The following is a 13,183-nucleotide window of genomic DNA, read 5'->3' as shown; positions in this document are numbered from 1 at the left end:
GTCTACACTTACATTTTTGGCGCGCTGGCCCATTACAGCGTGTGTACAGCTGTGTCGGCCCGCGCTGCAGGTGTCACTGAAGCGACACGCGGCAGTGTTCCACCTTGCACAGTGCAGCGCTGTGTGTGCAGGGTGACTTGTGGGCAGCTATCCACAGAAGCACGCTCGTCCCATATTGCTGCGGGGGTTGTGGGAAGGGACGGAAGGTGCGGGTCATTCGCTTCCTCGTTCCAGATCCATGGTTGATCGTCTCCTTTTCAGCCGTTGGGGACTGTGATTCTGCGGTGTGATTCAGTAAGATGGAGCCCGACTGCTTAGGATTATGTGATGTGTTCAGCACATCCCGTTGGCAGTGATCCTATGTCCTTATGCTCCCAAGTGACAGTGACGAGTCATGATGAAATAGGCGCTGACGCTGGCTGGGACACTATAGTGCTTGTCCAGAACGACGTGCTCGAGCGGGAAACGCACCTTTGGGTCTCGGGAAACAGTACTGAGATGTCGGCAATCACATCGTCCGCAAGTCTGGGATGACGCAGCTGACTTTGGTACAAACCTTTCAGGATGTGTGTGACAAGCCCACCGGGTGCTAGTAGCCCCAATGGCACGCGACAGGAGCTCGCCTTGTCAGTGAGGCGGTGGCTATTGCATCTGGAGTCTGGCAACTCCAACAGCGACGATCGTCGCCAAACCAGTTTGGAGTGGGAAGTCACGTTGATATGGTCGATGCAAGTTTGCGAGGGCATTATATCGCATCCTGTAGAACGAAACCGTGACTCTGGGTAATGTGGACAGTGATGCTTTGCCAAATGGTTCCCTAACTGTGATGGGCAAAGATGGGACGCAAATATTCTATCGTGCACCACCCCACCTGACCCGAGTAGCATATATCGGAAGGTATTTCTCAATGTCTCCAGCGCTGGATCGCGGGCAAAGGCCTTAGTCTATAAGGTGCCACAGGATTCTTTGCTAATTTTGCAAGAGAAAGATTTCAAAAACAGACTCCAGTGAGAAACTGCCAAGCTTGAATTGATTTGCAAATTAGATACCATTAACTCTGGCTTGGGAATGGGAATGGCTGAGTCATTACACTACTTGAATCTATTTCCTTATGATAACTATCCTTACACCTCTTGTCAACTGTCTGTAATGGACCATCTTGATTATCACTACAAAAGTTTTTTTCCTGCTGATAACAGGTCATCTTAATTAATTAGCCTCTTAGAGCTGGTATGGCATCTTCTCTGTATGTGTATATATATACGTTTCTTATATGTTCCATTCTATGCATCCAATGAAGTGGGCTGTAGCCTACAAAAGCTTATGCTCAAACAAATTTGTTAGTCTCTAAGGTGTCACAAGCACTCCTGTTCTTTTTATGGGAAAAAAAAAGTTGCCATTGGCGGCACTTCGGCAGCAGGTCCTTTCCTCTGAGAGGGACTGAGGGACCCGCTGCCGAAGAGCCAGATGTGCCGCCCCTTCCCCTTGGCCGCCCCAAGCACATGCTTGCTGCGCTGGTGCCTGGAGACAGCCATGGCTGTGGGGGGCAAGAGGCTTTTTTATTTAAGCAAAGTGGCTTTTTTGTATGGTCACACAAACTGAGCATGCTCAGTAACATCTACTGAAGTCACTGCCCTTCACCCTGCCCTTATTAGCCGTAAAAAATCTGCTGACTGCTTTTTACAGGGGTTAAAAAGTGGCAAAGGGGGCGAATCAGACCAGGGGGCTGGCCAGGGTCTAAGCAGGGGGTGGAAATTGACTGGTCAGGGGGGTCAAGCAGCTGGAGGCAGCATTAGGAGAGGGGCTAAAGGGCAAAATTAGGGCTGGGGGGTGAGGTGCTGGCAGAGGATGACAGAGGGCAAAACCTGGCACAGGCAAGGGCACAGTGGGTAACAGTTACCCCAGTGGGATTGAGACACCTGTGTTTGCAAAAATGGTGGGGGGCAAAGCAGCTTTTTTTATTTCCCATCACACAGACAGCACCTCTCAGCATCGGCTTCCCAGGGCTGGGTTCTTAAAGGCACAGGTGTCCCAATGCCTAGTCAATGCAACTCCTCTTTGTCTGATCTAACCTACTGAGGCTATGTCTACACTACAAAATTCAAAGCGCTGCTGCATGTGCCAGTGCTCCTGGTAATCCACCTCAATGAGGGGATTAGCTCCGAGCACTGGGATTCGAGCCTGTCCACACTAGTGCTTTAAAGTGATCAAACTTGCTGCGCTCCGGGGCGTGATTTTAGAGTGCTTTAACTTGCCTGTGTAGATAATCTCTGAGACTTAATTCAGTGAAACATATCCCCTCAGAAACAAAGAATCACTTATCACTATATCTGATTGCATAGAGTTTTTTAGTAATTTCCCAAGTTGTTTCATCTGCTGCTGGGATTCCTTGAATTCCCTGAATTTTTAAATTTAATTTTTTCTTCTCATTTTTGAGCTGACTGAATTTCTGGCCTAGTGTCAAAATTTTGTTTTGAGTCAATCCACCAGTGGGGATTGCATTTTTGCAACTGTTATTTAGCCTCTCAGTCTAGCCTTAGTGTTTTTTCGCATGCCATTGTGTACAACTTGATTCTCAAATATTCAATAAAGGCAGTATACTGTCTCCTATAACGTCTTTCTCCCTGGAAAAAAATCTATTGTGATTTTTGCAGAAAATTAGAACTGCCATTGTGGGTTAGACCAATAGTCCACCTAATCTAGTATCCTGTCTTGTAACAGTGGCCAATGCCAGGTGCTTCTAAGGGAATGATCAGAACAGGCAATGACTCAGTGAACCATCCCATTGTCCACTGCCAGCATCTGGCAGTCAAAGGATATGCAGAGCATGGGCCTGCATTGCTGATTATCTTGGCTAATAGCCAATGTACTTATCCTGAGGGACTGATCTAATTCTTTGTTCAACCCATTCATAGTTTTGCCTTTCAAAATATAATGAACACATATCTACAACCCCAAGATACCTTTACAACCACAAGAATTCTAAAATCATGAGTTATACACCCTCGAGTCAACAAATTTTAATAAATGATTTTTTTTTTTTTGCCTCTTTGTTCCTGACCCTGTAGGGTGCAGTAAGGCCAGTTCCAATGCCTTGAGCCTAAACGAATCTCAGTCTACCCTCATACTTTCCTGTTACTTCTCCCAAATATTTAATGTACCCAGGGGCAGCTCCAGGCCCCAGCACGGCAAGCGCGTACTCGGGGTGGCATGCCGTGGGGGGCGCTCTGCCGGTCGCTAGGAGGGTGGCAGGCAGGCTGCTGCTGGGGTGGCAAAATATCTAGAGCTGCCCCTGAATGTACCTAAGGTCATATCTACACTTTAAGTGTGGGTTAACTCAAGTTATGTCAGCATAGAGTCACTATGGTTACTATGTCAAGTATCAGGAGGTAGCCGTGTTAGTCTGTATTCACAAAAACAACAAGGAATCTGGTGGCACCTTATCTGTTAGTCTTTACGGTGCCACCGGACTTGTTGTTTTTACAGTTACTATGTCACTTGTGTGCCTGCCTCCTGGACTCCTTGTCTCAGCAGTCAGGATACTCACCAGTAGCACTTGTACAGATTCAGAGTGAGGTGCACCATGAATAGATATCCCACTGTATTTTGGGAAGCTTTGGTTTGGGAGTGTATGCTGGGTACCAAACAGGTCAGACGGGTGGTTGTGGCCACGGGATCCAACTTCTTTTAATGCATTGTTAACTATCCACTAATTTTATATGTATCCCGTACATAAATGTATACATAATGTTTACACCTTTTTTTCTAAACCCAAAAACCTGCCTGGCCCACCTCACTGTCTGCCATCTCACACAGAATCATGGAACTTGCATGGCTCTGCACTATTGTCATGAGCATTTGCACCCAAAGATGCATGCTCCTTTACTGTTTGCAGATGAGCAAACATATGTGTGGAGTGTGACATACTCTACATTCTTAATGAAAATATGCTTATGATCTGGATATGACATAGATAATGTATACTTTATGCAAGATGGCTGATGTGGGGTATCATTGCAAAACTTAAGACCTATTGACTGTGTTTATCCAACCTGTACGCATGTAACGTTTGTATCTGAGGCTAGAAATATTGACCATGTCTCTATTTCAAATGTGCTCTGTTGGATGAGGCCAGACAGATTACCCTAGGAACTGTGTGCAATAGGAAACTTTGAACGATAGTGCTATACGATGGGGACTATTTAACCAAGATCAGATACCTCTACAGAGTGGGTGCTGTTTGACCCAGGTCACAGCACAAGAGCCTTCCAGAAATTGAAGGGAAGAAATAAAAGGTGGACAATGACAGCCTACAAGAACAACAGGAAACATTCGAGGTACAAAGACTGAATAGTGCAAAGTGATTGTCCCAGCAGTTAGGATGATGGGAAGACAGACACTTCAGCTCAGCTCAGCATACTGAGAATGAGAAGGATCTGACATTATCAACCACTGAAAAATAATCGTGTGTATAATATACCTTGTGTCCTCATTATGCAGACATAGGCCTTTCTCTTACTGCTAATAAAAGTAATGAAAACAACACAAGTAAATTTTTAACAGTGAAGACAAAGGCTAAAGAAAACATCTCAAATTAAATGGGAGCGCAGTGAGGTGACATGTGAGTACCTCAGTTGTGAGTGTAATTTTTGTGGTGATACCTCTTTGCTCCTTATGTGTGTGTAACAGTGACAGAAGTGGAAGTCTGTATAAAGCAGAATGGTAGATTTTCTGCCTATGAGCTTGCTTTCCAAAGGAATTAAGTATTTCACATATTATTTATAATGTTTTTCACTACTCTCAATGTTTTGTGTGCATTCAACTTTTTTTTATTAATAGATTGTATGACCTACTATGCAGTAGAAAGGGACTAATAAAGATTTCTTTTTAAATGTTCAGACTTTCATTAAGGGTTTTTCATGCAATAGCCATGAAATTCCACTTGCCAAATATTTTTTAAACAGTCCTGAAAATATAGGAATGTGGGGTTGGTTCTCTCTTCTCCAAAAATGTGTTTGATATCAAGTGTTTGTCTAATGGGTATTTTGAGGATGGTGACTAAGCATCTTGTCATACACTGAAAGTGTCATTTAAGATTTCTTGAGTAGTAAACATGTACATAAGGCTTAAATCATAAATTTAAATCATTAGTCAGGAAGACTCGATTTAATCATGGTTTGCTAGATAAAAGTGCATTCTTGTTGGTTGTTCTAGCCTTAATACATATTCTTCACAACTCAGAGTTAGATATAGGTTTCATTTCTAGAAGGTACACACTATACATTTTTAAACAGTGATTTATTTAGAAAACTTTTAAGAGTAGTTTTATAGCTATATCAGAAAATGAATGTGTGACATTCTATTCCTTGGGGGAGTGTACCCTGTATTCCTCATTTTCATAAAATTGTGATCTTACATATAAAGCAGGGCCAGCTCTAGGCATCAGCTGAGCAAACTCCTGCTTGAGGCGGCAGATTCTACAGGGTGGCATTGCGCCCAAACCTAAGACGGCACAACCGCTTTTTTTTCCCCCCGTTTCTCCAGCCGCCCTGTAGGGTTTTTTTTGTTTTGTTTTTCCCCTGCTTTGCCAGCTGTGCCGTTGTTTCCCTCCCTCTCCTCTCCTCCGCCTCCCCCACTTTGCTGCTCCAGCCGCGCGGTTTTTGTGTTGTTCCCCCTCCCTTTGCTTCTCCAGCCGTGCCGTCTTCTCCCCGCCCTGCTTTGCTGCTCCAGTGGACCTGCCCCCACCTTTATTTTTGCTTGGGGTGGCAAAAAAGCCAGAGCCGGCCCTGATATAAAGCATGCCATGTAAGGTGTTAGGGTTAGGGTTACACACCAAACCTGTCCAAAGGAAAGTTTATGGCATATGTTTTTTCTTTTCAGCTTAACCTAGAGATGTGCAAAAATCTGGGAATACAATGTAGCTTCACCAACCCATACCATCCACAAACCTATGGACTAGTTGAAAATACAAACAAATCCATCAAAAGGTAATTTTAGGGCAGGGAAAATTACAGTATTAATAGAAAGGAGAATGCACTATGACAGAAGCTACAAATTGCTTCAAATGTTTAGTACATCGATACTCAGCTTGTCTTTTATTTCAAGTAAAAGGAATTATCCCACTGCACTAGGATGGCCTCTTTACGCCTTTTCAATTGCATACAATTTCTCACATGTCTATGGTGTAAGAAATTGCTATCTGTAGGAATTAGCTTCATCAGATTGCAGTGTTACAGGTAGCACATCTCTACAGATTGCAGTTTCTTGCACATATATGTGTGTGAAAATGCTATCTGTAGGACCGGTCTATCTTTCCTTTAGTAAGGCTTTTGATACTGTCTCCCATGACTTCTCATAAACAAACTATGGAAATGCAACCTAGATGGTGCAAAACTAGTTGGAAAACAGTTCCAACTGCAGTTATCAGTGATTCACAGGCTGAAAGGGCTGAGCCAGGCTGAAAGGGCATAATGAGTGGGGTTCTCCAGGAATCAGTTCTGGATAAGTTTCTACTCAAATCTTAATCAATGATTGAGATAATGGCATACAGAGTACAATTATAATGTTTCAGAGGGGTAGCCGTGTTAGTTTGGATCTGTAAAAGCAGCAAAGAGTCCTGTGGCACCTTATAGACTAACAGATGTATAAGAGCATGAGCTTTCGTGGGTGAATATGCATCCAACAAAGTGGGTATTCACCCACGAAAGCTCATGCTCCAATACGTCTGTTAGTCTATCAGGTGCCACAGGACTCTTTGCTGATTATAAAGTTTGTGAATGAAGCTGCGCACACACAAAATGGAAAATGACTGCCTAGGAAGGAGTACTGCAGAAAGGGATCTGGACCACAAGCTGAATGAGAGTATTCTGGAAAGGGATCTGTGCAAAAGAACAGAACATCACTCTGGGATATTTGCGCTACTCTGCGCTGATCAGGCCTCAACTGGAGTATTCTGTCCAGTTCTGGGCATCACATTTCAGGAAAGATGTGGAGAAACTGGAGAGAGCCTAGAGAAGAGAAAAAAAAAATAAGGTCTAGAAAACATGACCTATGGGGGAAGCAGCAACTTTTTACAAAAGCTGTTTCTTACAATCTATACATATAAATAACTGCTACAGATAGCACATTTCTACTGTATACAGTGTATAGTGTGTGTACTTTATGGTAATTTTCACTATATGCGAGTTTCCTATTACACACTGACCTTAGAACTTAACCCCCACATAAGATGTGACTCCACTGTATTCATTTTTGAAAGTTTATAACAAGCGATGCTCCAGGGGAAGGGGAGGAAAAAGGGGGGGTGCAAGGTGGAAGTTTTGCCTAGGGCACAAAATATCCTTGCACTGTCCCTGGCCGCCTCACAAAAGAGTGGATTATGATCTAACAGAGAATCTAGTTTCTAATAGATATCTAATTCCACCAAACTTGAATTCTGTAGGTTGGGGTTCACTTATAGAATAATCAAGTTGAACAAGACAAGCTTTTTCTGGTTGGGCACAGTTTGTTTGTTGGGAGGAGGGAGGATTTTCTTGCATGGCAGCAGCTTCCATTGTCTGAACTACAACTGTTCAATGGGGTAGGAGAAGTGCCTGGTGTCTTTGAACCACCTTGTAGCACCCCAAAAGCAGGGCTAATTAAAGAATTGATTGTTCACTTGCTACAGTTCTTGGCCTCTCTATTTCTCCTTGCTGGGCTGATGGTATAGACACAGACCAACCTCTGACTGGATGCCATGGGGATCAGGGGTGTCCTTCTTGGCCCTGTCCTCATCCCATTGCTCCAGCTGCCTTCCTCTGCGTGGAGCCTCTATATGCAATCCCGGTCAAGGGAATGGTGGGGGTTGGGGGCCAGGGAAGAAATGGTGCCATGAAGTCAGTTGAATACCACTCTGTACAGGGGAGCTGAGATCCAAGAGGGAGAGGATTCTCCACATACAGATCATGGAGGGATGGCACCCTCCTTAGAGATGGTCAAAGTTTTAGAAAACCTAGGAAAGATTTAAAAAACTCACAGGCATATTTAGTCCTGGGGGAAAAAAAACCCTGCCGGGGAGCTGATAATCTCCTGGCAGGGTCAGGCTTATGAAAAAGAGAACAGAAATCAATTGTTCGCTGTGTTCATTGCAAATAGGACAAGAAGTAATTGATCTAATCTGCAGCAAGGGAGGTTTAAGTTAGATATTAAGAAAAACTTTCTAACTATAAGAATAGTTAAGCACTGGAATAGGCTTCCAAGGAAAGTTGTTGAATCCCCATCATTGGAGGTGTTTAAGAATAGGATAAACAAACACCTGTCAGGGATGGTCTAAGTCTACTTGGTCCTGCTCTAGCGCAGAGGGCTGGACTTGATGACCTCTTGAGGTTCCTTCTAGTCCTTCATTTCTATAATGCTAAAAACTAGGTCCACATCATAAGTCTACCCAGCAAGCTGGCTGGCAGGCTGACTCCAGGGTGAAAAAGCAGTTGTGCTAAAGGTGAGGATTAAGATGCATTGACAAATATGCAAGGGAACTTCCACAGCAACCTGTCAATCACCTTTGAATTACTTGGTCATATTTACCATATTAGTTACAAATGTAGAATGGACCAAGACAAGGTCAGAGTTTATACAAAGAGTTAACACTGAATTTCCTGGCTCAGACTGTGAATAGCATTTTAGCAATTGTATGTGGGTAAATGACCCCTGTTCACACCTGCAATATTGTATATAGAACGGTTTTAAGATAAATCAATTTGCTGTGATTATTGCCAGCATACTCTTCTCCATCTGTTTCACAAAGCTCTAATTTTTCCAACAGCTGCTTTTAGGAGGGAGAAAAAATGGACAGTTAAAGTATGAATTGATTTTGGATGAGGTGACTCAGCCTCCAGCAGACATAGTTATTCTGCTCCATGCCATCTTATTGATTTCTGATAGTCACAAGTTCTTTTGAAAGCTGTGCCTTACTCTGCGCCAGTCTAAATATACTTAAGAAGAGAAAAAACATGCCATCTCAAACCAGCTAATTGCATTTTTGTTAGCAACAGTACCACTCTCTCAGGAATACAGTTCTCTGTAAACCTTGGCAGATGGATTCAGAGGCTAAGTAGTATTTGTAATGACTACTATATAAACAAATATGTTTGATATTATAAACAAATTTCAAATCCCAAAATATCAACCATCTCTAAAAAGCAATCACTAATTTCAAATATTTGGACTTTTATTTTTGGAGGGGGAAGTGCTTGTGGGAGACACTGTCATGTTAATTTAGGGTTAGTAAACATAAGAGTTTATAAAACGTAAAATCAAGTAGAGATATCTCCATGAATTAAAAAAAAAAAGCTAATAAAAAAGTGTTCACACCCAAGTACAGCTTATTCTTAACCCTAAACATTGCATCATTTTGCTACTATGCTGCGTATAAGTCACAGACATATTTACACTACAGCTAATTAATTCTTAGAAAAGCCAGAAGAAATGACTTATCAATTGGTAACATACTGCATCTCCCACACTGATTATGTCTTATATGCAAATCTTCGAGTCTTCAAAATCCCTCCTTTTGTTTGTTACAGATTTAAAAAAAAACACACACACAAAGTCATGCTCACTTAGATCAGATTAGCACAATCCCTACTCCTGGCTCCTGTATACAGAGCAGAATATGGCTAAACAATGATCTTCTATACATAATGACTGTTTATCAACACACAGTCCAAGTGTTTTGGCCAGAACCACAATGACTCAGTGGTACTAGGGTGACCATATGTCCCGATTTTATAGGGACAGTCCTGATTTTTGGTTCTTTTTCTTATATAGCCTCCTATTATTGCACTGTCCCGATTTTGCTCTTTTAGGTTCTGTAATGAGCAGCATTCTCTAATAGGACGATCTATTACAGTATCATTGGTGTGGGTGGATGATCTGATGCATGACTCAGCCATTTTTTTGAGGGGGGGGTTAGGAGCGGGGGTTTGGACATAGTTTAGTGCTCATGAGGTGTGTCGAACTGTCAGCACTGGTGGCTGATGACTGAAATCCTCCACAGACCATTACTGTATAGACACTGGGCAGTACCAGCTTTCTCACACTGGCTTGCCAAATTGCTTCAACCTTGTTCTGGAGAGACCATACCTAAGAAGTCGTATGTTCTCCACACCAATCTTCACCTCTCTACTGGTACTGAACTTAAGGTGCCCGTTAAGGGTCATTAATAGAGATGCTTTCATAATGCAAACACCTGGTCACTAAGAACTGGCTTGAATCTACCTCACAGATCTAACAATGGAGGGTGAATACAAACCAGCAGCCTAGAAGTGAAAGTGTCATTATCCTATTACCAATCACTTGAGTCATTTAGTTCCCAACCTGTTTGCATAATATCTTAGCTTTCGTATTTTGTCTAATGTTTGGAGAGCTTTCATAGACACAATGGACTACTGCATACTGAATTTTTCAACTTCATACAATGTATTTTCCCAGCAAAACAGAGATTTCTGACATGTGTTATGCACTCTGGTGTACATTTTTCTCTGGCACAATTGCAAGATAAACAATGTAGATTGAAAGTCATTTATCCTTTTATGTATAACTGGATATATACAATAGTATCTGTTCACATGATGCTCCTTAGTATCTTGTGCTGATTCAGTTGTAGGATCTATTATATTTAGGATAATTTTTAGGACTAGCTTTTAAAATGAAATACAGTTTATTTTCTTTCTGAGGTTTGTGGTGGGAGAGAAGTTTTGATCTTATGCCCAAAGATAAGGAGGCACAACTGGGAAACAGTTCCTTTCAGTAGTTGGGGTGGGATTCTACTACTGAAAAACAAACAGTTTTATGAACAGTTTTGGTGCCTGCCCTTATAACTTACTGAATGGATGGTTATCCAGTGTATTATCTGAGCCATCACATTCATCTTTACCACTTTCATTCACATAATTCTAGGGCTATTGTGACAAAGCCCCACAAAACTATGGAAGTCCAGTTAAAGATGACAGAGACTTACTAAAGTCTATGCTTTCCAACACAAGGCCATGATTTTGTGCAATATACAAGCTGCCGGTAAGGTGACTCCCATTTTGCACAGCAGGATTTAAAAGTCTGCTTTTACATTCCCCCCTTATCTCTGCACATTCCTATTTTTGTTGGCTTGTGACATAATCTTAAGTGCTTTTTGTAAGTAAATTATTTCCATCCCCTCCCTCCAGTAATTCACAGGCTTTTTTTTTTTAACTGTGTGCATAAAACAAAGTGTCCACTGTCAGAAATCTTTAGTAATGTTACTTTAGGTCCGGATCCAATAATGAATACAAATCCAATAGCACATCTGATGCTGAGGTAGCTCTCTGAAACCAGTGCCAAAGTGTTTGCAGAAGTGGGAACTAAGTAATTTCCCCTTTTTCCTCTTCGCAATCCCTGGCTTAGCAGCCCAAGTATCCCCTGGATCAGTCAAGCCAACCCAGAACCATTGTGCAGAGGAGTAAAGGGCCTGTATCTCCTTTATTCCCAACAACAGAGGATTGCATATAGACACACATATATATTCATACATACTTCTGTCATTACAATATAGTTCAATATTAATAACTTTTCAGATGTATTTTGTTATAACAGAGACTTAACAGATCATAAAATGATGAGTTCTGTAACTTAAATACCTTTGATAGACTAAATGCAGATTTCCATATCAGGTATTTGTGCAGCAGATTTTATTAAGTATCACAATCATATAAGAAAAGGTATTTTCCCCCAATAGGAATTCTCCTCCCACACCTTCCTAAAAATAGTTCTGAACAATAGAAGGGAAATGTCTCTCCTAATTTATGAAATAACCTGCTGTTCACATTCTGCTTTGTGACTAAACATTGTAGATATTGGTGTTGCTTAATGCTGTCTACCCAGTATATTAAACAAAACCTTCGCATAAAAGATGAGGGGGAAAGAGACAACTAAGAATGAATGGGTAATGATAACATTAATTTGGATCTTTTAACTCACTGTTAACTTTACTGATTTCTAATCAAATGGAACATTTTTACTTATTTAGACCCCAGTCCAGTCAAGCACCTAAGCATGTGCTTAACTTTAAATGCATGAACAGTCCCAGTGTCTTCAGCAGGATTATTTACCTGCTCAAAGTTAAACATGTACTTAAACACTCTGCTGTATCAAGGCTTTATGCACTGAAGCCTGCCAGATGAACCAAGTACATTCAGGTCATAGGGCCACTTAAAAAATTTTTCGGGCCCCCTAGAAAGGGCGGATCGGCTAAATAGGGCCGACAAAGCCGGGGAAGCTGGGCCCAGGTCATTTGTACCGGCTCCCCTCCCCACCTCTCATAGGCCCTGTTCTGAGTTGGGGGAAAAAGCTAATGTTGAGAGACACAAATAGTGCAGGTTTAAAGTAGACATTCTGTTAGTTCTCTGGTTTGTCACTGCTTACAAGCCTACTTTATTACAGTAGTTAACAGGAATTAAAGATAATGATATCTGCATCAAATAAAAGGGCACAGTTAGAATAATAATATATTTTAAAATGTATCTCTGTGTGTTTCTCTGCAGTGGGAGGTAGGCAAGTAGGCACCCATTAGGTGCCTATCTGCATCTTTAGGTGCCCAAATTCTTTTTAAAGTCCGGCCCTAGAGCTCTTTTGAAGATGGAACTTAGGCATTTTGAAAATTTTACCCCTAATTTACTTTTAATTATTATTATTATTATTTATTAATGAACTTTCCCTTACTTTTCCAGCCCTGAAGGGGAATATTTACTTGCCTCTTAACACTGGATTGAATATTTTGGAAAATGAATTTGTGAAAATTTTTTCATTCATAATAGTTTAGATACCACCACCCTTTACCTTAATGGAGTCAATGGGACTATCTATTGGTGGAGCTAGATACTACTCACCATAAGTGCAGGTAGCAGAATCTGGCCCATTAAGGATTATGGCTGCCCTGTATATTTCTAAATTTATGTTTGATCATGACCTAAATTTGACCCTAAACTAAATTTGCAAAATGGACTAAATTAATCTCTTCTGGTGCAGGAGGATGCAAATTTCATGCCCCTCTATGCCAACAGGGCACCTGCTGCCCAGGTGAAAGGGAAATGCCCTGCTGCAAAGGGGGATGTTGTTTACAGAAATGCTTTCCCCAGGATTCCTCTGGAATGGTGGTTGAAGCATGAAGAGGCAT

This window comes from Chelonoidis abingdonii, chromosome 3, assembly GCF_003597395.2.
Source record: "Chelonoidis abingdonii isolate Lonesome George chromosome 3, CheloAbing_2.0, whole genome shotgun sequence".
NCBI classification, from domain to species: Eukaryota; Metazoa; Chordata; order Testudines; family Testudinidae; genus Chelonoidis; species Chelonoidis abingdonii.
The sequence above is the reverse complement of the archived record's forward strand: the minus strand, read 5'-3'. Positions refer to the sequence as shown.